At 47.8% G+C, this 23568-nt stretch overlaps 2 long non-coding RNA genes across 2 annotated transcripts in view; one reads left to right on the top strand and one right to left on the bottom strand.

Annotated features, from left to right (window-relative positions):
- The window catches only part of LOC140706482 (uncharacterized), a 14987-nt gene extending 11740 nt beyond the window's left edge, over positions 1-3247 (bottom strand). The window contains exon 1 of the long non-coding RNA XR_012086104.2: positions 1384-3247. This is a non-coding gene — a long non-coding RNA (uncharacterized LOC140706482). The remainder of the gene's footprint in view (positions 1-1383) is intronic.
- The window catches only part of LOC140706481 (uncharacterized), a 24149-nt gene extending 581 nt beyond the window's left edge, over positions 1-23568 (top strand). Inside the window, exon 2 of the long non-coding RNA XR_012086103.2 lies at positions 19167-23568. This is a non-coding gene — a long non-coding RNA (uncharacterized LOC140706481). The remainder of the gene's footprint in view (positions 1-19166) is intronic.

Genomic DNA, 23568 nt, shown 5'->3' with positions numbered 1-23568 from the left:
TTACTAATATTAGGGTTTGGTGGTGGGTTGTTTTTTCCCCCCGCTGCTGCTTCTAATTCCATGTGGGGTTTCATTCAGCCATGCTCCTGCTTTGGGGAGATAATTCCGGACTGGTATCAAAGCTCTTCCTTGATGTATTTATTCTGTTGCTTGGTTTTACTTAGGCCAGGGATTCAGGCGTGCGGGGGGGGGGAGGTTGCAGCTACCAAGGAAGGACAGGCATGAATAAAACGTTTGGATGCGTGCACATGGATATATGGGATTCTGATAACCTGCACCCTGATGAATATCTTCGTCTCCCGCCTTTGGATTGTACACTGACCCACACATTTAAAAGGAGAGAATTAGAGAGAGAGAGAGAGAGAGAGAGAGAGAGAGACCTACATTTTTCTTCTTTAGGAGCCTTTTTCAGTAGAAGAATGATTAAACCGAAGCATGTTTTTGCTGGGAAGGAGGATTTTGGCGGTAGCGAGGGGTCCGAGAAAGGAAATTTGCTCATCCTCCTTACATAGATCAGCAGAAAGAAAGAGAAAGGCTTTTTTTATTTAAAAAAAGGGGGGGAGAGAAATTGTGGGGTTTTTTTGTCGCCCACTGCAGAGGGAGAGGCTGGTTCCCATGGGGTAGGGTGGGGGCTGCGTGGGTGGGTGCAGGGTGTTCCATCATTGGCAGGTTTTGTTTTTGTTTTATTATTATTATTATTATTTAATGGGACCATCACTTCGGCCGCGCTTTTCTTGCTCCTCTGGAGTGCGGCGGAGGTGGAAGGGGAAAAGGGGGGGGGAGGCTATTTGAATGTCGTCTCCTTTGCAGGAAGGGGAGAAATTCGCACATTGACGGTCTCTTTGTCTGCGGAACAGTGAGTGGGAGGCTGGGGGAAGGGGAGGAGAGAGAGAGAGAGAGAGAGAGAGAGAGAGAGAGAGAGAGAGAGAGAGAGAGAGAGAGAGAGAGAGAAAGAAAGAAAGAAAGAAAGAAAGAAAGAAAGAAAGAAAGAAAGAAAGAAAGAAAGAAAGAAAGAAAGAAAGAAAGAAAGGTTTTTAGGCCAATTGGCTCTTATTGTGTTTATTATTAAGAAAAAGAAAATGGGTGCTTTTTTGCATTTTTTGAAAGTGGGGGGAAGGCAAAACACACACACACACACACACACACACACAAGAAATCAGATGAAATCTTAGGCGGTCTTTCATTTCCAAAAAAAGAGGGGAGCGCTTTAGAAAAACCAGCTCAATATCAGCGAGTCCTCGGGTCCAAAACCGGTTCTGCCCAGGCTCCCGTTTACACGGGTGCTTCCCCTCCCCGCCTGCACCTGCTCCCCTTCTTAGCTTTTGCCAAATTCCCAGATTTTTTTTTGGGGGGGGGAAGAGAGATTAAGGTTATCTCCCGTACCTTAGATCTTGGATCAGATCAAAGGCGGGAGAAGAGAGGCGGCGGTTACTTTTCTAACCTGGAGGCTTCCAAAGGAAAGGGGAAAGAGTCCGGGAGAAAGCGGAGGAGAGGCAAAAATTGCACCGGGGGGGGGGAGGAAATGCAGTGACAGGTAGATTCCCCTCCCCCTCCCCCCTCCCCCTCCCCCGCCGGTACGAAGCCAGGAAATTAAAATGTACCGGGCCTGGATTATTTGGTCTCGAACCTGCGCGATCCTCGACCTGGTAAAGCCGGACACGTGGCGAGAGAGGCCTTGAACCATTTGGGCGATTTGAGGCATGGGGCCGCCGCCTTGGCGCGGGGATCCCCCCTTTAGCCAGTGGCTGTTCGCTTCCTTTCGTTTTTAATTAAGGAGTTCGTTGTCTTTGTCGTTTGTTGCTGGTTGGTGACGTTCCCCCCCCCCCCCCACAACAGTTTGCAAAACCAAAGAAACAAAACCCGGAATGAATTGCCTTGAGTTACACCACCCCCTCCTTAAATGTAAATACGGATCCTGTCTAACAAGGGCGCTGCAGGATCCAGCTGAATTTAAGCCATTTATTTTTGAGTAACGGATTCCACGGGCAGCGTCGAGTAGGGGGTTTTACGCTTGCTTGCTTGCTGCTGTTGTGGATTGCGTTGTTGGTCCGCTACCGAGCTGCCCCTGAGTCCTTTTCCGTTGCAGAACAACTCAAGTCCTTACTGCGGGGTCCCTGCCCCAAAGAACGTACAATCAAGGTCCAGGAAAAGCAACGGCAGGGCCGCCAGAGAGAGGGGGGAGAGAGAGAGAAAGAGAAAGAGGCAACCTCGTTCCTAACGAAGGGTTTGCGTCGGCTTCGTTCTTTCTTCACGCCAACGATGGCCAGCAACGGGCTTCGCGTGTAACGGTTTCCGATTCTTCGCGTTACTTCTGCGTCGAAAAGGGAAGAAAGAAATGGATGGCGGTTTTTAGAAATCCCTAGGGGAAAAGAGTCTCCGTTATTCGCCTCGGAGGTTTGGGAGACCGTTTTGGGATCCGGCGAGGGGGGGATCTTTGGCCGCAGCAAACCTTCCCCCCCCCCCCCCCCAGTAACTGAGAAAGAAGGCAAGGCGAGGAAGACGAAGAGGAGGAGGGAGGGAAGGCCGGAGAATCGGGCGCAGATGCTTTCGGACTAACGGGAGATGCTTGACTGCTTGCAAGCGTCAACTAAGATCATGGCCACTAGGCCCATCACCCCCCCCTCCCCGGCAAGTAGAAGGGGAAGATATGGAGGCAGTGACAGATTTTACTTTCTTGGGTTCCATGATCACTGCAGATGGTGACAGCAGCCACGAAATTAAAAGAGGCCTGCTTCTTGGGAGGAAAGTGATGACAAACCTAGACAGCATCTTAAAAAGCAGAGACATCACCTTGCCGACACAGGTCCGCATAGTTTAAACTATGGTTTTCCAGTAGCTATGTATGGAAGTGAGAGGTAGACCATAAAGAAAGCTGGCCAGAAGAATTGATGCTTTTGAATTGTGGTGCTGGAGGAGACTCTTGAGAGTCCCCTGGACTGCAAAGAGAACAAACCTATCCATTTTGAAGGAAATCAAGCCTGAGTGCTCACTGGAAGGACAGATCCTGAATCTGAGGCTCCAATACTCTGGCCATCTCATGAGAAGAGAAGACTCCCTGGAAAAGACCCTGATGTTGGGAAAATGTGAAGGCAAGAGGAGAAGGGGAGGACAGAGGACGGGATGGTTGGACAGGATCACCGAAGTGACCAACATGAATTTGACCGAACTCCGGGAGGCAGTGGAAGACAGGAGGGCCTGGCATGCTTTGGTCCATGGGGGTCACGAAGAGTCGGACATGACTTAAGAACTAAACAGCAAAAGCGTCGCGCAGGATTGAAGGAGGCCTGGCCGACCATCAATACCATGGACAGCGAAGTTCGCAGGAGAAACCCTAAGGCCGAAAGCAGTCTAGGGTTGCACTGTTGGCGGGCGGGAGGGGGGCCCTTCGAGCCCTCTTTGTCCCCGAAGTCGGGGAACTCTGTCCTGGTCTGTAGCTGGCCGTGAGTGGAGGATGCACCGGGCACAAAGTCAGAGGGGAAAACATGCGGCCTGGAGGGAAGTGGAGAGCGGATTCACACCGAGAGCCACCCAACTCAGACGCAAAGGAAGGCGGCTGCGGGGCTTCCCTCGAGGGAGCAGCCCGGTGCTACCCGCAGGACTGCGCTCACGCAAGCACGCACACGCGCACCCTGTGGTGCATTGAAAGCGACAGGGACGTCCGAAAGAATCATCCAGACCGAACTGCAACCGATCCCTCCTTTGTACCGATTCCCCCCTCCCTCCACCTTGCAGGGAAAAATGGACGTTGAAAGTTTGGGCTTCCTTTCTTTGAAAAAAGCTGGAGGCTGTCTTTTTTTTTCCCCCGAAGTAGAGGAGGAGGCCTCTGGGGCGGGGAGGAAGGCAGGAACAAACGATGCGGCCCAAGCCAAGCTGAGTGAAACGTTCCCCCCCCCCCCCCGCATTTCAGGAGGAGAGATGGGGAGCCATAGCTTGCCCCATATAAGCCTCCCATCCTTCCAGCGTCCATGGGCCTGCCTCCCCAGCGAGCGTGCGGAGCTTGGCAAGCCTAGCTTCCAAAACCCGTGGGATCTTTCCCAGTGAATCCCGATTTGGCTGAGAGCTTTTGTTTAACATATTTTATTTATTTTAATCCTCCTTTGGCGCTTGAGCTGTAGATGGAGCGCACCGCCTGGGCGCTTGGAAATGGGACCCTTGACGTCGGGGGATGGGGGGGGGAGACGGAAGCCTTGGAAAGATGTGGGGCTGTAACTCTCTCCCCCCCCCCCCAAAAAAACTCTGAGATCCCAGAGAGGGGGGGGAGTAGGCTATAAGGCATAAGAATTCGTGCCCAAAGGCTTCCAAATTGTTCCTCGACTTTTTTCGGCTTGTGCTAGAAATGGAAACGGTCTGCCTATCTCCGGGCCCTGTCCTCGTCTTTGGGGGGGCAGGGGGAACCGAGAATAGCACGGAGGAGAGAAGCGGCCTTCCTTTTGCCGGGAAAAGACAGCCGGCGCCTCCCGTTCCCTCGCCTGCTTAGAGACCTGCGGGCAGGATGAAGATTTTTCGTGGAAAAAATTCCCCCTCTTCGCCCTGCCCCAAAGCCCCCCCCCACCGACCCCCACTGCTGACGTGGGTAAACATTCCCATCTCTCTCTATTTATATATCTGTCTCTTAAATGCACGATGCCAGGTCCTGGCTTTCGAGGAACAATATATTTGGCAGGAAGGAAACCTTAGGTTTTTGTAAGTCTTCCTGAAGGGGATCATCTTCCGTGTGTGTGTGTGTGTGTGTGTGTGGCGGGGTGTGTGTGTCCTGTTTGGTGTTTTTTTTTAAAAAAGAGACAATACTAGATCCTACAGAAGACAACGCATAATACTGTACTCTTGTGCTGCTTCCCAAGACCGGGATGGGTGGGTGCTTTTGGTCATATAATATAGCTTGATTTCCGCATCAGTTCGGAGTGGCTCAGCTTTCAGTATTCGTTTTAGTGTTGCGGTTTCACCGCTAGTGGATCGGGCCAGGGAGATCAAGACTCGGCGTGCAAGCCAACTCCTAAGGACCCTGCCACTCGGTATCAAAGGAGAAGATTTATGAACGTGCTTCATTTCCCCTCCTTTCGGGGACCCATCCGTAGCATAAATTAAGAATACATCTGAATTTTATTTTTTCTTTCGATGACGGCCTCGGTAGGGTAGATGAATCATCTCTTGGGGACGAAACGACTCTTTTCGAAACAAACAGCGCTCCCGTCAGTGCGTCTAACCTGGAAATGAGTTCAATGGGGTTTACTCCCAGGTAAACTAGGGTCGGATTTTCCAGCCTGACGGAAGATGGAAGGAGACGCTGAATGTCGCCCTAACACGGATAAGCCTCTTTCGTTCGCCCTTAGCACACTTTCCCGTTTTTCTCCCGTGTATTTGGAAAACGCAGGCACCCAGTTCAAAGCGATCCAAAGCAGTAGCCTATTGAAACACGGAAAAATGCTGGCATGTGAATTTGACCAGAGAGACTGTCCCAGATCTATAGCTGTCTATACGTCTTTGGAGATAATGTATCTATGGAAATAATAATTGGAAACCAATTCGTATGTTTCCATTTGCCTGTGGTGTGTATAGGGTTCAAATAATTACGCAGAGCCCTACCCCTCGTTCCCAACATGACGGATTATTTGGAAAAAAAAACAGAATATTTCTTTTGTACCACGAAAAACATAAGCAGAGGTTTGGACGGACGGATGTCCCAGAGGCAGGGTTTTTGACAGGCAAACCACATCAAATAGCAGAAGGTCTGATGAGTTTATTACTAGTTTAAAAGCGATCTACTGTAAGAATAGAGATCCACTAAAGCGATTACGAATGGTTTGGGGGGGGGGAGAGCGCGCGGGTCGTTGACATTTCTGTATGCGTTGGCTGGATCCAAACGGAGGCTTCTGCCTCGTTATGTAACGTTGTGATCGTTTGTGTCTGTTGTGATGCATCCTTTCTGCGGCGGTGTTTGTGTGTGAGAGAGAATCCAGGGTTAGTACCAGCTAGAGTAGGCCCACTGAAATGACCAGGACTTACAGGAAAGACAAGAGACCCCACTGATTGATTCACACCGGATTTAACACTTCCGCATACCGGTGGATGGATGGGCTTTCCTCTCCTTCTCCTACCCAAGCATGGACCCACGTAGAGACGTGCATTTGTAAAAGGGTTTGGTTTGGGCTGGATCGTGCCCGTTCTGGATTACAGAGAGCCTTGTGCAAGAGCGGAGCACTTAAAGGCTCGCGGTTTCCAACAGATGAGAGACAGAAACACTTGTACCACTCAGTAGAAGACGTTCGGCTTTGCCAGGATCTAAGTCCCCTGTCGCGTCCTTAATTTGTCTATCCGTTTTCTCTTTGACTGCCTGTTTTAAGGTGCAAATCTATGCCCTGCTACCATACAGGAGGCAGAATCCTTTTGGTAAACCCAACTGGAATAGCAAAGTAAATCAATGGGTTTACATAAATGTCGGCGGGGTCATTCCATAGTAGACCTATTCTGGTTGTTGTTTAGTCATTAAGTCGTGTCCGACTCTTTGTGACCCCATGGACCAGAGCACGCCAGGCCCTCCTGTCTTCCACTGCCTCCCGGAGCTGGGTCAAATTCATGTTGGTTGCTTCGATGACATTGTCCAACCATCTCATCCTCTGTCATCCCCTTCTCCTCTTGCCTTCACATTTTCCCAACATCAGGGTCTTTTCCAGGGAGTCTTATCTTCTCATGAGATGGCCAAAATACTGGAGCCTCAGCTTCAGGATCTGTCCTTACAGGGAGCTCTCGGGGTTGATTTCCTTCAGAATGGAATACTCTGGTAAGGACCAGCAATAAGAGTTTGGCTTAAGGGCCTGTCTTTTGAGTAACAGACCAAGGCAGGCTAGTAGAGGAGATATGATACGTAGAGTCTTTATGCCTCCGTGTATGTCAAGTGGTCAGCTTTCTAAAGGAGGGAATTTGTGCTTCTCCTCTGGCTGGAATTTCGCCTATCCTTCCCTGGGAATAAGTCTCACTGAACACAATGGGATTTCCTTCTAGTAAATTTGCAGATGATGGGCCTTTGGAGTTTGTTTTCTTAAAAAAAACTGTGCGTGCGTGTGTGTGTGTGTATGTGTGTGTGAAAGAGAGAGAGACAGAGAGAGTGCGAGTGTGTCTACATACAGGGATGGAGGGGAAAATAGCAGTAATGACATTAAATGTATGTCTCCTGGCTCGACTCTTAAACCATCTCTGCCCGCTTGGCCAAGCAAATAAAAAGCAAGCAGTGAGTTCTGAAATAAAATCATTAAATTTGAACACGAGCAGCGATTTGGGGTGTTTGTGTGTGTGTGTGGGTGGTTGTGCTTTGGTTCCCGGATGCTCCGGAGCGGACTCTAGCGCCGTCCGCTCCCCCCCCCCCCCGCAAACGATGTAAACCCCGTGGTTCTTCGGTAGCCCACCCGTCGTCGGAAGGGGTGCGGGCTGCGGCTGTTCCCTTCCTGCGTCTCCTGCCCGGGCCTGGATGCGCCTCTCCCCGAGGTGCGCTTGCTGCGCGCGTGCGGCGCGGGAGGAGGGGTTGCAACGGAGGGAGGCTTTGCCATGATCTGGGAAAGCAGTGTGGCTGCGGGGGGGGGGGCGAGAGAGAGAGAGAGAAAGAGAGAGAGAGAGAGAGAGAAACGAGGGAGGGGCCCCGGCTTTGCGATCTATTTCTGAGCTGACACACACGCGTCACCCAACTCGGAAAGACGGGTGCTGGGGGGGGGAGAGAGAGAGGAGGAGGAACCGGAGCAGGCGGGGGGGGGGGGACAGAGAGAGATTTGCTCAAGTCTCCTGAGGTGAAGCAGCAGCTGAAGGTTAGACGGCTCCGCATCCCCTTGATCTCCCCCTGCTCGGTTGGTCCTCTTTCTCTCCAGAAGGACGGGGGGGGGGGGGAGCGGAAGGCTGTCTCGGGACCCACGTCCCCACTGCCAGCGCGGATCGGGCCTCAGCAGCCCGGAAAAACAAGCGTTGTATCTTGATTTATTTCAATTTTCTTTCTCCTTCCTGTCAAGTGGCGCTTGGGAACGCGGGTGGCGCCGTCTGTTTTAGGGCAAGACCATCGCGGCATCTTTTTTATTTGGCAGATTCCCTTCCCCTCCTCCATAGGAGAGATATTGGGGAGGGGGCCACTAAAACCGTCTATGGACACCCCCCAGCCCCCTTGCTCCCCTGCCCCATCTATTCCTTCCATGAAAGGTGGGAAATGCGGGGGTCTCCGGCCGGGCGAAGCTCCTCTGGAACGGGCCTCGAGGACTAAACCGCCTTCCTCCATCCTTCCCTGTCACCCCCCCAAAGACCCCCCCTCCTTGACGATCTGCACCCCTTCCCCCCTACACACCTCGACCACGCGCCCCAAAGCCCGCAGAAGGACGCCCTCAGCATCCTCCCCTCCCTCTCCCCTCCCTCTCTCCCTCCCTCTCTTAGATCGCCTCTCCCCCAACTCTCCCTCCCCCCCCCGGGTTTCAAGGGCATCTTTGCTGATGAGGATTTGGCTAATAGGAGCGAACTTCTGGCCGGCCCATGACGTCACTGCGTCCCAATGTAATCCGCTCGCGCCCCCAAACCTCAATCAGCAGATGCGCTTCGAAGCCGGGATAGAGTGGGGGGGGGAAGGGGGAGGGGAAGAAGGTGGGGGAGAGGGAGGGAGGGAGGAGCAGGTCTAATCCTTGAGCTTGGAACAGCTGAAAACAGCCAGGAGACCAGAGAGACGTCGTTGAATGCGGACACCGTGGATGCTGGGCACCTTCTTTTTCTTTCTTTCTCTCTCTCTTTCTCCCTCTTTCTTTCTTTCTCTCTCTCTCTCTCTCTCTCTTTCCTGCTGCCCCGATCTGCTGGCCAGGGCGAGAGAGATTGCAAAGGCGGGCATTTGAGAGAGAGAAAGATGGATGGATGGTGCAGGAAAAGCAAGCTCCTCCGGAGAAGGGCGGCATCCGGCTTCTCCTCCTCGCTGGGAACGGCGCAGCCAGGAAAACAAGGGGCACCTGGGTTTTGTTGTCCCGGCGGCGGCGGCGGCGGTTGCTGCTTGCCTTTTGCTCCTTTGACGCCCGACGCCCCGGGCGGGCGCCTTGCGGACAGGACCGACCCGAAAGCCGATTTTTCTTTTAAAAGGAGAAGAAACCTCCCCCAAATCCTTTTTTTTTTTTTTTTTTGAAAAAAAGAAATCTTATTTTTCCAGCCATTCCAATATTTCTACTGAGGTCCTCGAAACGCACAAAGAGAGAGAGAAGACGAGGCGCCTGGCCAGTGAGCCACCGCGAGCTCGCCGGACCGTTTGCTCCGGTTTTTATTTAGTCCGGAGATTTATGCCTTTGATTTGGGCGGTTTAAAAAAAAAAAAAGAACTGAACTCCTCCGGACGCGAGCGCAGAAAGAACTGCCGATGGATAAAAGGGACGGGTCCTCTCCCCCCTCCCCGCCCCATTTCTCCTGCTTGCTCCCCCTCCCCGCCGCCTTTCGTGGTCGTGGAGATGCTCTCGATGGGATGGATCGCTACGATGGAGTTGCGGAGCAGAAAACGGCGATCTCTTCTTTCTCTACCGTCGGAAAATAATCCGCCTCTTTTATTTGACGGCTCGGTGGTTTCTAAAACTATGTGTCTCTGTGTATGTGCTGTTGTTGTCTTTGCAAATGCGCGATGGGGGTTCGCTCTTGCTCTCTCCTTTGCAAATAACCAAACTGGGTGATTTTTCCTTCCTTCCTTCCTTCCTTCCTTCCTTCCTTCCTTCCTTCCTTCCTTCCTTCCTTCCTTTTTCCAAACCGGCAGATGGAGAGCAGCGGGGGCGGGGGGGGGAGGGAGCCCTGCTCTGAAAAGCAAATCTGCTCCTATTTTTAAATGGATCGCCTTGTAACCAAAAGGGACCTAGTGCGCGCCTCCCGTCGTGATAATGTTTCAATGGGTGAACTGGCTTTTCTTGCAACCGGCTGGATTATGGAAAGGGTGGGAAGAGGTCTCTTAAATGCTATAAGAAAAATTTAAAAAACAAATTGCTATGATTGGGTTGGTTGGTTTTTTTTTTTTTTAACTTGGCTTGGATTTATACTGTGGACTTTTCAAATTATTATTCTTCGATTTTATTTTATTCCTTCTTCCTTCTCGGTGTACTCTTCTGCGTTTCAGTGAATACAGCCCCCCCCCATCCCGTGGTGTAGACTCCCGTTCTGGATGCACTAGGAGTTGATCTTGTCTGTGTGTGATCTGGGTGAGATAGATAGATAGCTAGATAGCTAGATAGCTAGATGGATGGATGGATGGATGCCCTGTTGCCCTGAAAATAAGACGTAACCTGAAAATAAGCCCTAGTATGATTTTTCAGGATGCTTGTAATATAAATCCTACCCCAAAATTAAGCCCTAGTTAAGTGAAACCCCGCCCTCCATCCTTGTGCAGCAACCAGAAGATGACATGACTGTATTTGAATAAATGTAGATTGTTGTACATGAAAAAAAAATTCCTTGAAAATAAGCCCCACTGCTCTTTTTTGGAGCAAAAATTAATATAAGACCCTGTGTTCGGGGAAACACGGTAGATAGATACCGACCTACTTTTATGTAGTTTATGGCATCCTCTGAGAATAATACTCCACTGGCTGGCTAATCCATGCTTTTCGGACGGCCTGAGAGATTGATTGGCGGTGCCATCTGAAACAAGGAAAATCTCCTTTCCCCAGTTTTGTGACAAGCCCACTTGCATTTAGCATCGGTGGGGCTTTTGCTGCATCCTTAATGATGCTTTCATTGAGGTGAAAGGAGATTTGGGGGGGGGCAAGGTCAACAATCCAGGATGTGTGCCTCCTTGTCAAATTTGCATAGGCTGACTATATTTTAGGGGACATTTCACTTCATTTTAAAAAAAATCCACTGCATCATCATCATCATCATCATCATCATCATCATCATCATCATCATCATCATCATCATCATCATCATCATTATTATTATTATTATTATTATTATTATTATTATTATTATTATTATTATTATTATTATTATTGGTATGGAGGCACTGAGCATCATACTCCTGGTGTGTGTGTGGGGGGGGGGGGTGGCAGGAGAAAGTGGGAGATGGGAAAGGGAGGCACTGGGATTTAGAGAGAATGGAGGAGGATTAGGAAAAAAATTGCTTGCCTGAATATGTGCCTTTTACAGTGCATTTGTGTATATTCCTCAAGGCATCTCCTTTTGGGCTTGTGCAAGTACCTAGCAAGGAGCACAGCCATGGATCTGTAGCGCTCTCCTTGTACAATTTATAGGGAAGGGACGGTGTATGACTGTGCAGTGTGCTCTCTCTATGGAAATAGGCCGTTGTGAGCATGTGTGCACCCGTGGGTTGTGTGCAAAAGGACAGCATCTTCTGCCCAGGTGCTGCACTGAGGCCGAGCGTGCTTCGAAAGCAGCAAGCAGGAAAGAGATCAATCGGATGATTCCCTGCATAAGGGGACGTGGAGGAGTGGGGCATCCTAAGAGTGCATTGATCTCTCGATCTCTCTCTGTGTGTTTGTGTGTATGTGTGTGCAGGTGAAATCAGTGTTTCAGCTAGGCTGACCTGGAGGGTTGTTGTGAGGTTGCTGAGATTGCATCTGCCTCTCCCTGTATCATACAGTCTCTGTGCAAGGCTGCAGGTGTGTGCTGAAACCAATAGGGGGCGCCTGTGTTCAATGTACGGGGATCCAGGATGCAGAATCCTTGGGGTTGGGGGTGATGGTACCAAAGTCTGATGACCAAGACTCCGTGTGTTTGTATATGTGATGGGGAGGGCAAAGGGCTCTGGATTTCTCTGCCACCCTCATTCTGCCCTTTTTCTCCCAACTATTCCCCACCCCACTCCTTGCTTGGCTTAGTCTTGCATGGCCTTCTATGCCCCCACCACCACCGGGCCTTTCTCTGCGTGTTCACAGCGGACCTTGATTTAATGTCCATACAATTAAGGCACGCGGTGAATGCCAAGAGCACGGTCCCTATGACATCCCAGCAGACATGAGGCTCTCCCCTCCATGCTCTCCACTCCCACCTCTCCTTCCACCACTCTTTCTTGAATGCCCTGGACTTTACAGTCAGAAGCTGCCTCTGTAGCAAAGGAGTCCAAAGATTGGAGGGGAGGGGAAGAGGCTCATCAGAACAAAGGTAGGCAGAGGAAAAAGGTGATCCAAATCTCCCCTTAAGCCTTGGGGAGCTTCCAAATCATTTCAGGAAAGAAAGAAAAAGGGATGGAATGGAAGGCTGAACTGCTAGGAGAAGTCAATGCAACGAAGCATAGGAATGTTGTTTTCCCTAAACGGGGAAATATGTCTTCTCTGCTCTTAAATCCTCCACCTAGTGATATGTTCTTAGCTGCCTTTGGATGCAACGTTCTAAGTCTGAAGTGCTGTGGATCTCCCATATTCAAGCAATTCTGCCTTGATTGGTTGGTTGGTTGGTTGGTTGGTTGGTTGGTTGGTTGGTTGGTTGGTTGGTTGGTTGGTTGGTTGATTGATTGATTGATTGATTGATTGATTGATTGATTGAAGGGCTTTGGTCCAGGAGGGAGATCCACCTTTCATGTTTGGTTCTGTTGACTGGGAAGCAAAGCATCTCAAGGGGCCAGCGATCATTTCTGTTTGCAAGAAACAGGGGCAGGAGAGGGAGGCCTTACACAGCAGTGTGTCATCATGACAACAAAGCCATTTTTGCTTTCCACATCGGCAGGTATTTCTTGCTTTTTTCCCCTTTTTCTTTTTTCTGGTAAATAAATAAATTGCATTTGCTCTTTCACCCAAAAGAGAAACTGTATTGTGGTGGCGGCTGTTGCTGCTATTAAGGTTATCATCATTCTTATTACCCTGCAGGCCTGGTTGGAAATTGTGGTGCAGCTTGCAACTAGGCCTGCTGGTGCTTGTGATGAAGAGGATGAGGACTGATATTTTGTGCATGATGACAGCCTGAGAATAATTGGACATAGTCAGAATTTGCCTTCTGGTGCCTTTTTCTTATTCCATTTTTCTATGCTGCCAAAATAACTTCTGCTCTAACTAGATGAATTTTAACTCATTCAACTGAACTTAACTCCAGTAGGTTTTCTGATTCTGGAAGGATGCAGCTAATCAGAATGTGCACTTATTAGATGAATTAATGAAAGAGAAGTATTAAAATCTCATGGCAAAGCTTTCCGGCAGGAGCAAAAACATTTGCTGCAGCATTTTGATATTCTTCTTTTGTTAGCCATTCAGCTCCTTTTGTCTTCCTTCCTCTTTGTTTCCTTTTCTTGCAGGTGTTTTAAACGGATTTATTGACCCTTTGTTCTGGTTAAACAAATTGAATCAGAGAAATTGTGGGTTGGTGGGTTTTTTTGTTTTTTTGTTTTTGCCATCCCCATGTGCATCCTTATGAATGGCATTGTTGCAAAATCATCACCAAATTCCAGTTTCAATTTCAGCTTGTCGTATAGCTTCTTACCACGTATCAATGTATTTTAGATCTCTGTATGTGTTAGCTTGCAATTCTGTATGGCTTTGCATTCAAATCTGTGCAGTTTAAACCTCCCCGTGCTCCCTCAAACCCATTGACATAAATGTATTGAAGTGCACTTAGCTCGGCTTTTGGATTGTTCCTGTGATTTTTCGGTCAGAAAAGGGGATGACAAAAATATTTTTTCCCTGTATGGGTCTGCACAACTTGAAGAGTCTTCAGAGATCTGAAACAGGCGAACACGTTGTATGTGGCTTCCCGAAAAAAGACTATTTATTTTTATTTATTTATTTATCGGATTTCTATCCTGTCCATCTAGACCAAAGGTCTACTCTGGGCAGTTTACAAATTTAAAAACAATAGTAAATCTGGCAGACTAGTAAATCTGCCAGGAGGACAAAGGAAAGAAATGCTCCCGCATAATGGGTTCATCCAGAATTTGCTGCCATGAGAAAGGGTGACAATATTTCCGTTGCATGAGTTAGATTACACCGAGTTCAGACCCAATGATTATTGCTTATGGAATCTCCCTGTATGGGGGGGGTATCTCTTAGTGCTACACAGTAGAAGCAAATCTGCTTAATGGGACTTTTCTTGTAAATAGCCAGAAGCATCTAGCAGCCATCTGTATGGAACCAAATGCTGGAGTAAATCATAAGCAGCCTTCCCTCTGATCCCACCTTGCAGTTTCTTATGTTGTTGCTTGACATTCTCAGTTCTTTTTCTTCTGCTCAGGTGAACATCCCTTTCTTCCCCCCACAAGTGAAATGTAAAGGTTCAAATGATTAATTAATAAACAATTGCTATCCTGGTTATTATTGTTGTTGCTTTAAGGGAGGGTTGGACACAAGAGGCCGTGGTTGGTTGGGTGACCCCCCATCCTGCGTCAAATGCTGCCACCTGCTGGCCACTCTGCTGCACAACGTGGTCAGGCTTTCGTGTGCCGAAATTCTCTGCATTGGCGTGATCTGCACTCACCATGTCCAGAAGGACTAACTTCCTTGGAATGGGGGCCTTCTTGGGGGGCCCCCGGCAAATAAAATCCTAAAGAAATAATAGAGGCTATGTTTTGCACTTTTTTTGTACCTTCGATTCTCTCTGTGGCAACACGATTTTGTTCTTTGTTGTGACTTCAAAAAAAAAATCAAGTGGTTGAATTTCAGGGTTTTTATTTGATCTTTCTGTTCTTTTCAGAAATGACAGATCTTCCTCTTTCTTTTATCTTTGGTGCAGCAAACTCAATAGGCTTTTTCAAATGCAGGGAATATCAGCCAGGAAAGAAATCTCAAAGATGCAGTAGCTTTTGATCCAGACCTCTGCAGGTTCGTTGTTGGCGCAGCATCTCCATTAACTTCAACAGGGACTGCAGCAAAATGAGGCTTCAGTTGAGCTCCTCCACGGAAGTGCATGGAGGAAACATTATGCACATTAGGTGTCCCCCCCTTTATTTATTTAGGGAACAGTTGGGCACAAAACGTGCAGTCAGGGGGAAAAGTGCATCTGGCAATTAATAGATGTGCAGTTGAAGAAACGGAGGAAAAAAACCAGACAGGTTTACGTGTAGACCTTAAACAACAGGTAGTGTCATGTAACACAATTTAGAAAAGGAGGTGCTCGTTTTTCCATAATTCAATCAAGCCAAATTACAGAGCTTTTTCTCTTTGGCCAGAACCTCTTCACCTTTATCAATACTGATCGTCTGGAGACCCCATTGACTGCAATGTCACAAACTGCGAATCCAGTCACACATTCCAAATAGAGTAGTCCTAGAGTGAGCTGGAATTTTTTACATGTATACATTACTGAAACAATGACGTCTACATTGGCTTGGGCATGTTGTGAGAATGGCTGATAGTCGGATTTCAAAAGATCTCCTGTATGGAAAATTAGTGCAGGGAAAGCACCCCAGAGGGAGACCACAGCTGCGATACAAGGATATCTGCAAATGGGATCTGAAGGCCTTGGGAACGGACCTCAACAGATGGGAAACCTTGACATCTGAGCGTTCAGCCTGGAGGCAGGTGGTGCATCATGGCCTCTCCCAATTTGAAGAGTCCATTGTCCAGCAGGCCAAGGCAAAGAGGCAGTCCTGAAAGCAGCAAAATCAATGAGCTGGACAGGCGACAGATTGTATTTGCCTTCAGTGTGGAAGGGATGGTCACTCTCGAATTGGCCTTCTCAGCCCCACTAGACACTCTTCCAGGTCCTCCATACAGTGCATGTTACCATAGTCTCTCGAGACTGAAGGATGCCTAGCAACACACATCCTGAAGATTTGGGTTTTTGTTATCTTCGGCGGGGAAGGGATGGATTCCTGCATTTAGAAAATCTTTATCCAGTTTGAGAATCTGCTAAAAAAAACAAAGCCTGCATTAACCACCTATAGAACTTTGGGCTCATGCTACCCATTGACTCCAACTCTACTGAGTTGGAATCAGTGGGTAACATGCACCTAAAGTTAACCAGGGTAAGTCCGCTCAAACAGGGATTCTTTAGTAACAGTACTACTCCTCTGCCATCAGTGGATTAAACCCTGGTTTACCCTGTACTTAGAACAAAACCTGCAAAAGGTAGTGGTGACCCATTGGTCTGATCCATGAAATCAGTAGAACTAGTCGCACTTAATTCATCCAATTGATTTCAGGGGATTTTCCCTCCAAGGGCATCTGCATTACACTGTTTTACCAGTTTCGTACCACATTAGCTGTTATTGTTCCATCCTATGGAACCTGGACTTCTTAGTTTGGTGAGATGCTTAGGATTCTCTGCAACAGCTGTCTGATGCATGCCGCTGAACGACAGTTCTCATGATACCTTCAGAGGCAGAATTGAAAAATGAAACCAGATTAAATTCTGCTTGAAGGCTATAGACAGGCACCAAAGGTGAGACAGTCCAGATCCAAACCATCATATCACCGCTACCTTTTGTTGGACTGCGATCTTCAGGCCAAGGCTGTGTGAGGAACCATATTTGTTGAAAGAAGGCCATCTTTAAGGGGTTTGGTTCAAATCAGTTGCTGAAGAGTTGCATGCATGCCACCCTGGCAATGATAAATGGTCCAGGCAGAGAAGCAAAAGTTCTGTCTGTCCTCTAATCTGGGAAGGGAGGATGCACGATCTTCCGCATACTGCTGAACCACAACTCTGACTGTTTCTTGACCACGCTGCCTAGGTTTCAGGGTAGCGTACTTCCAAGAACATTTAGAGGTTATCATTTCCCCAACACTGCTCCAGTCTAGCCAGAAGGTTGGGGCTTTGGGGGGTGATTGGACTAAGTTATATGCTGGAAACTTCAAGCTCTACAGGGATTTTCAGCTGAACTCCGCTCAGTGTGAACAGAAACAAGGTGTATTTTTATATCTCTTCAAGTGTAGAATAGATGCAAGCCAATGTACTGGAGGATCATCATGCAGAACATGATCACCTTGTCAAAGCAGCTTACCACAACTGTGTCTACTAGAGATGATGCACAAGAAAACTGAACTCAGTCCTATGTAACGCAGGCTTACAGACTGAGCACCATCAAAACAAAGCCGAACACATGCACTGTCCTGGAATTGTAGCAAAAAGGTGCATGAATGTGCATTGAACTGTGACAAATTGCTGATTTAAGAGTGGATAAATATCCTTGGATGATGGCCAAAGCTTTTTTTTTTAAAAAAAGAAGTAACAATTGTCAATTAATTCCTTGTTTTTTTAAACAAGCAGTTTTTATCATTTTATACAAGGGATGTAAATCAGGTAGAACAATTCTCCAAATGAAGCCAAAGCAGAGTATATTGCAGATCTTTAAAAGCTTCCACCGGGGCAATAAAACCAACCAAATTCAAAGATTGTATGATGTTTTTTTTTGGGGGGGGGATACTAACATTCTGGAGTGGCTCAGATGGATTTCTGAAGCTGAAGGAGGGACCCCAAGAAAAGCTTTTTGTGCTCCCTTTGCCTAGAGGTGGTGTGAAAGCTGAACAATGGACATTTATATATATGTAAACAGGGTTGATTGTTCAAGGTGTTGCCATTGCCTTCTTGAAAAGTAGAATCCATGAATCTGGGTTAGATTCACAAATATCATTTCCACATAGGTTTTATAGTTGTCTTTATCCCACAATGACATCCCCATTTTCAGAGTCAATGCAAAAGAGGCATCTGATACAATTTTGCACATGTGAGTGTGAAAAAGGTTGTGCAACTGTAGACCTGGATCTTGGTGTATGCCATCAGCTTCTTATTGAGCCATACTAGCTCCCTGATTTTGCTGCTTCCGTGACTGCCTCTTTGCCTCGGCCTGCTGGACAAGGGTTTCTTCAAATTGGGAGAGGCCATGATGCACCGCCTGCCTCCAGGCTGAACGCTCAGATGTCAAGGTTTCCCATCTGTTGAGGTCCATTCCTAAAGCCTTCAGATCCCGCTTGCATATCTCCTTGTATCGCAGCTGCGGTCTCCCTCTGGAGCGATTTCCCTGGATTAATTCTCCAGACAGGAGAACTTTTGGAATTCGACCAAGGCAGTCATGAAAGCAGCCAAACCAGGGAGCTGGACGGGGGGACAGACTGTGTTTGTCTTCAGTGTGGAAGGGATTGTCACTCTCAAATTGGCCTCCTCAGCCACACCAGATGCTGTTCCAAGCCCTCCATACAGAGCACGATATCATAGTCTCTCGAGACTGAAGGATGCCTAATGTAAAACTTGTTTGATTGTGCAAAAATGTTGCACCCCCATTTGGACAGTTGTCTTCCATAAGCAGCAGGTGACAAAGACAGGGAGGTGTTCTTCCACCCTGAAGTTCTGGAAAGGGTGGCTCCTCCTGGTTAATTGATGTGCTGCCTCCACCCCACCCCCCTTTCAAGGTACAGCACTATAATCCCACAGAAATGTGTTCATGGGTTTTTCATTCTGTGGCTCAAGGACTTCTACTAGGGAGAGGGTGAGAAAGCTGAATATGGTGTGTTCAGATGTTTGTATGCATAGTGCACGGCACAGCAAGATAGTATGTCCAACAGTGTAGACCAGTGGTTCCCAGGCTTGGATCCCCAGATGTTCTTGGACTAAAGCTCCCAGAAGCCTTCACCACTTGCGGTGCCAGCCAGGATTTCTGGGAGTTGCAGTCCAAGAACATCTGGAGGCCCCAAAGTTTAAGAACTGCTGCTTTAGTTAGTCAAAAGACTCTGAGGTCTGACATCGCCCTTTCTCTCTGCAACAATTTTCATCCATGGATGCCCATTGCTTGAGTACCATGATTCTCAACCTTGGGTATCCAAATGTTCTTGGACTAAAATTCTCAGAAGCCTTCAGTACTAACTGTCCCAGCCCTGATTTCTGAGAGCTGTAGTCCAAGAACATCTGGGAACCCAAGCTTGGGTTCTACTGTCATACATTAAAAATAAATAAATGAAGAATTTGAGTGGGAGTGTTTTCCTTTTCACCCATCTGCAGACACCCATGCATGGATGTATCCACTGAGCCTAGATTTAACCGCCTATGAAGTTCCTGCATGTGGGCATTTCCATTCAGAAAAAATGTCTCCAAGAGAATATTGGTTAATCCTAGTACAGTAATGGTACTTGCCTATACAACCTAGATGGATCCACAAGAGCATTTGGGATGAAAGGGGGTGGTGGACATGCTGTCAAGGAGTCAGGATTGCATCTCGTTGGGTTGGAGGGACTCAGTTATCCATACCTATATCTCTGCCCCTGTATTTTGTAACTTCTGTTCCTATTTAAAAAGTGACTTGGTTTGTTATTGCAGAAAGAAGATCCTGCTCCTCTCCGTGCTTCCTCAGAAGTAAGTCCCACTGAATCCCACAGGAGGAGGACTCACCAGGAAGAAAGTATGGCTGGGATTCCACTTGAAAAAGTAGTTCCTGAGCCTCAGAGTTGAGGGTAAACACTGACAAACAAGTCCGAAGTGTGTTGTGTTTGTTGTTTTTAGTAAAGGGCAGATCATGAATCAGGTAAAGGCTAGCTTACAGCAAAATCACTTTGGTCCGGGAGCTCCTGTGATGGATGTATGACAGAAAAGCAAAGTTCTTAAAGCCAGGGCAGTCAAGAAAGGGGCTGCCCTTACGTGGATTTCTCTACAATTTCTAGAAGCAGCCAGCGAGGGTGTGGATGAGTGGGTTAAGACTTCCAAAAATAAAATAACACCATCTGCTCCTGCCGCTTGAAAACAGAGGGAGGGAGAGAAGCCCACTTAGTTTTCCAACTAGAAGGCAGAATTATATTTTGGTTTCTACCTACGATCTAGAGAGTGTAGTGAACCAGGTGAAAAACGGAGAGCTGGTCCCACTCGCTAGCTGTGTCTGGCCTATGATTCTTCATAAGAATCATTATATACAGATGAAAGATGGCTTTCTTTTGTAGCACGGTGCTGAGAATGGTCTCTATCCATGTTTCCACCTCACCATATCGTTCACCTATATCCACTGCAGTTCCTAGGCACAGCCAGGAAATGTCACGCTTGAATGGGGTGCTAAGAGGCTGAGGGCCACAAGAAAATCCTTCAAGAGGCAAAAGAAGAGAACGAGCCAGAAGAGGCAAGCAGTTTTCATTGGGGAAAGGACACCACCATCATCCCACTGGGGTGCATTCAGATGGACTAGAACTTCACTGCCATTCTCAACGCCTTACAAGAAAACAAGGGGGGGGGGTGCACGTGGAGGGATGCAAAATGCCCACGGGGCACCCAAGGCTGGCTCAGATGGAGGAACCAGCTGTGGCAGAGCTGCTCAACAGTAAAGCTTTCACATCATCCCTTTCCTACAGAGTCATTTCCCGCAGAGCCGCTCCACAAAAACTCACTTCTACGGAGAGACGCAGATGGAACTGAGACTCAAGTTTTGTGGCATTCTTTAGAAATTGCTCCAGGATCTCTAGATTAGCCCTATAATTAGAAAACCCAATGATGTGCCTTGTTGAGAATGTGTGTATAAACGGGATGGTCATTCTTTCTTTCCATCCTTCTAGGATGAGTGGTTGAGAGACCCAATCACTGTTTTTTCTTGGGGCCAGGGAACACCCCACTGGAAGAAAGGTGAGATTAGCTGGGTCTCTGGATCCAGAGCTCAGAAAAGTTACTTTTTTAGGTTGTAGGTGCCAGATGCTGTGTTGGCTTGAAACTTCTGTAGTCTGGAAAGTGATTTTTTCCCCCAACTCTGATAGAGGAACCCTTTGCCTTTGTTACTGCTGCAGTAAGATTTGGCTGCCCTTCAAGTTGGCGTCCACTGATTGAGAGATGGGTGTGATCCCATCTTAGCCTTTCCTTCAGGCTGAAAAGTGTTGCAGACTTTTGAATTGCTGGTTAAATTTGTCTAGCTGCACCGCAGAAGTGTTGGGATTAGCTTCAAGTTCCCTGGATCGTCCACCCCTTTTCTCATCAACTGGCACTTGCAGTCTCAATAACTCACTCTGAGACATTAGTAAGAAAAGGAATAAAAGCAATTTTCTCTACTTCCAGTTCTGAACAGGTCCAACAGAAAACTGACAAACATGACTGCTTTTAACAACAGACCTCGGTAGACTCACCATTTTTGCCAGACTCAACAGAATTGGAGAAAAACACAGTCTGAGACCTGGATAATGCAATTTCTAATTAATTCCACTTGGATCAGTTCCTTTCTGCCAACTTGACCTATTCTACAAAGTCTTTGTGAGGACAAAGTGGGATGTGACTTTGGGTTGACGGGAGGTGAAGTGAGATATAAATATAACACAGACCTAAATACTGTAACAAGGACAGGTTAGCAGTGACAGGAGGGCTCTGTTGGAAGTCCCTTCTATGCCAGCATTTATTCCTCCTCTCCCATCCTTCAAACTCTTCCTCACTATCACCACCTTAGGCAGATTTCCAATATCTGAGCCAAAAGCTTTCAGGTGAGAACTGCAGGATTTGCACCGCTCCACTTTGGTGATATGAACGGCAAGCCTTTTGGACTGTTACCTCTTAGACTCACAATCATCCAACCCTGATGGATCAAGTGGAGAATGTACTCTTGCAGGGGGTATCTGAGGAAGCCTTGAGTCACAGAGCCGCTCAGCCTTTCACGTGTTCTTGGAATGAAACTTCCATGAGCTCTAGCGTAACCCCCAACGAAGGCAGTGGCAGGGGGTGCCCATCAGACTGGTAGAGCGGAGTGCCCATGGAAGGGAAGCTAAGGAAAGCGGGTGGTGGTGGTTGTTGCCATCATCGTTATGTGCTGTCAGGTCAACTCCGACATACGATGACCCTCTGAAGGAGCCCTCTCCAAAATGTCCTGTTCTCCATGGCCCTGCTCAGCTCTTGCAAATTCAAGCCTGTGGCTTCCTTTAGGGAGTTAGTGCATTTTGCATTTGGTCGTCCTCTTTTCCTGCTGCCTTCCACCTTTCTCAGCATGATAGTCTGTTCCACAGAATCCTGCCTTCTCATGATGGGCTCAATGTAAGACAACCTCAGCTTCAACATTTTTGCCTCCAGAGAGAGTTCATGAGTGATTTCATCTAGGGCCCACTTCCTCATCTTTCTGGCAATCCAGGGTATATCCGCCAAGCTCTTCTCCAGCACCACATTTCAAATGAATCATTTGTTCCCCCTGTTAGCTCTCTTTCCTGTCCAGCTTTCACACCTGAACATGGTGGATGGGAATACAAGAGTATGGATGACCTTGGTCTTCGGGGACACATCCTTACACCCAAGGATCTTCTCCAGTTCCTTCGTGGCTGCCCTTCCAAGTCTGTCGTCTTCTGATTTCTTGGCTGCCGTTTCCCTAGGGATGAACGATTGAAACAAAGTACACAACACCTCTAAGTATTTCAACTTCTTCGTTGCCATCCGTAAATAGTAGGTGGGGGTAAATAAGTCTAGGTTGGGCCCCTTCCTCCTTCTACACGTTGGCATTGTATCACAACTCTCTAGCATTTGGGTAAAGGTAAAGGTTCCCCTTGACAATTTTTGTCCAGTCGTGTCCGACTCTAGGGGGCGGTGCTCATCCCCGTTTCCAAGCCGTAGAGCCAGCGTTTTGTCCGAAGACAATCTTCCGTGGTCACATGGCCAGTGCAACTTAGGCACAGAACGCTGTTACCTTCCCACCGTGGTGGTACCTATTTATCTACTCGCATTTGCATGCTTTCGAACCGCTAGGTTGGCGGGAGCTGGGACAAGTGACGGGAGCTCACTCCGTCACGTGGATTCGATCTTACGACTGCTGGTCTTCTGACCCTGCAGCACAGGCTTCTGCAGTTTAGCCTGCAGCACCACCACGTCCGTCTAGTATTTGACACCCAACCCAAGTGAACCTCAATCTGTCTGTTTCATGCTTCTATCTTTGAGTCTTTACCTCCACCTCCCTCTCTCTAGCTGTGAAGGGTGTTTCTGTGCATGGGGTTACTGCCCCACTTACCCTAATGGCAGTTGTAGTCTAACATCTGGAGCACTAAAGGTTCCTGATTTTCACCTTTAGAAGCTGAGACAGCTTGGATAGGTTCTGGATGTTAAAACAAATGAAACTCAGCATCATCGGGAAACCCCGCACAACAGAGGTGGCCAAAGATTAGCCATTCAGATCCTGTTGGACAGCAAGTCCGAGCATTCCCTGCCACTGGATATGCTGGCTAGGGCTGATGAGAGATGCAGTCTAACAACATCTGGAGAGCAAAGCTTTTCCACTCCTGCATCCCAGATAGAGGGTTCAGAGCGCCTGACCTCTCCCCCTGATCGCATTGGCTGGAAAGACATAAGAATTCTTTAAGTGGCTGGACCTATTATGATGGGCTAAAGGGGAGATTGGCAATTCTAATTAATGGCTCATGCACTACATGTTCCATACCAAGAAGAAACCAAAATCCCCACTCACAGGAATTTATTTTATTATTATTAATATTTTTTTTGGAATTCAGTAATTTTTGGCTGTGCTGACTGGGCGTGATGGGAGCTGTAGGAGCTGAAGGACGATGGGTCAGGATAGCCGCTATAGAGCATAGTATGTAGACACAGAGAAGAGGTCTTCTTTCCATCATTGCGTCGTAGCCTCCTACAGAACAGATTCAACAATCAACCGCATCACCATGAGGACTGGAAACAGGTACCAAATTCAATGTGTGAGTTTTTGGTGTGTGATTTTTTTATTTTGTTTTGTTTTGTTTTGTTATTTGTAGAAATAAAGGCAAATATCTGTGAA

Source organism: Pogona vitticeps, chromosome 4, assembly GCF_051106095.1.
Source record: "Pogona vitticeps strain Pit_001003342236 chromosome 4, PviZW2.1, whole genome shotgun sequence".
Classification (NCBI taxonomy): Eukaryota; Metazoa; Chordata; class Lepidosauria; order Squamata; family Agamidae; genus Pogona; species Pogona vitticeps.
The sequence above is the reverse complement of the archived record's forward strand: the minus strand, read 5'-3'. Positions and strand labels throughout refer to the sequence as shown.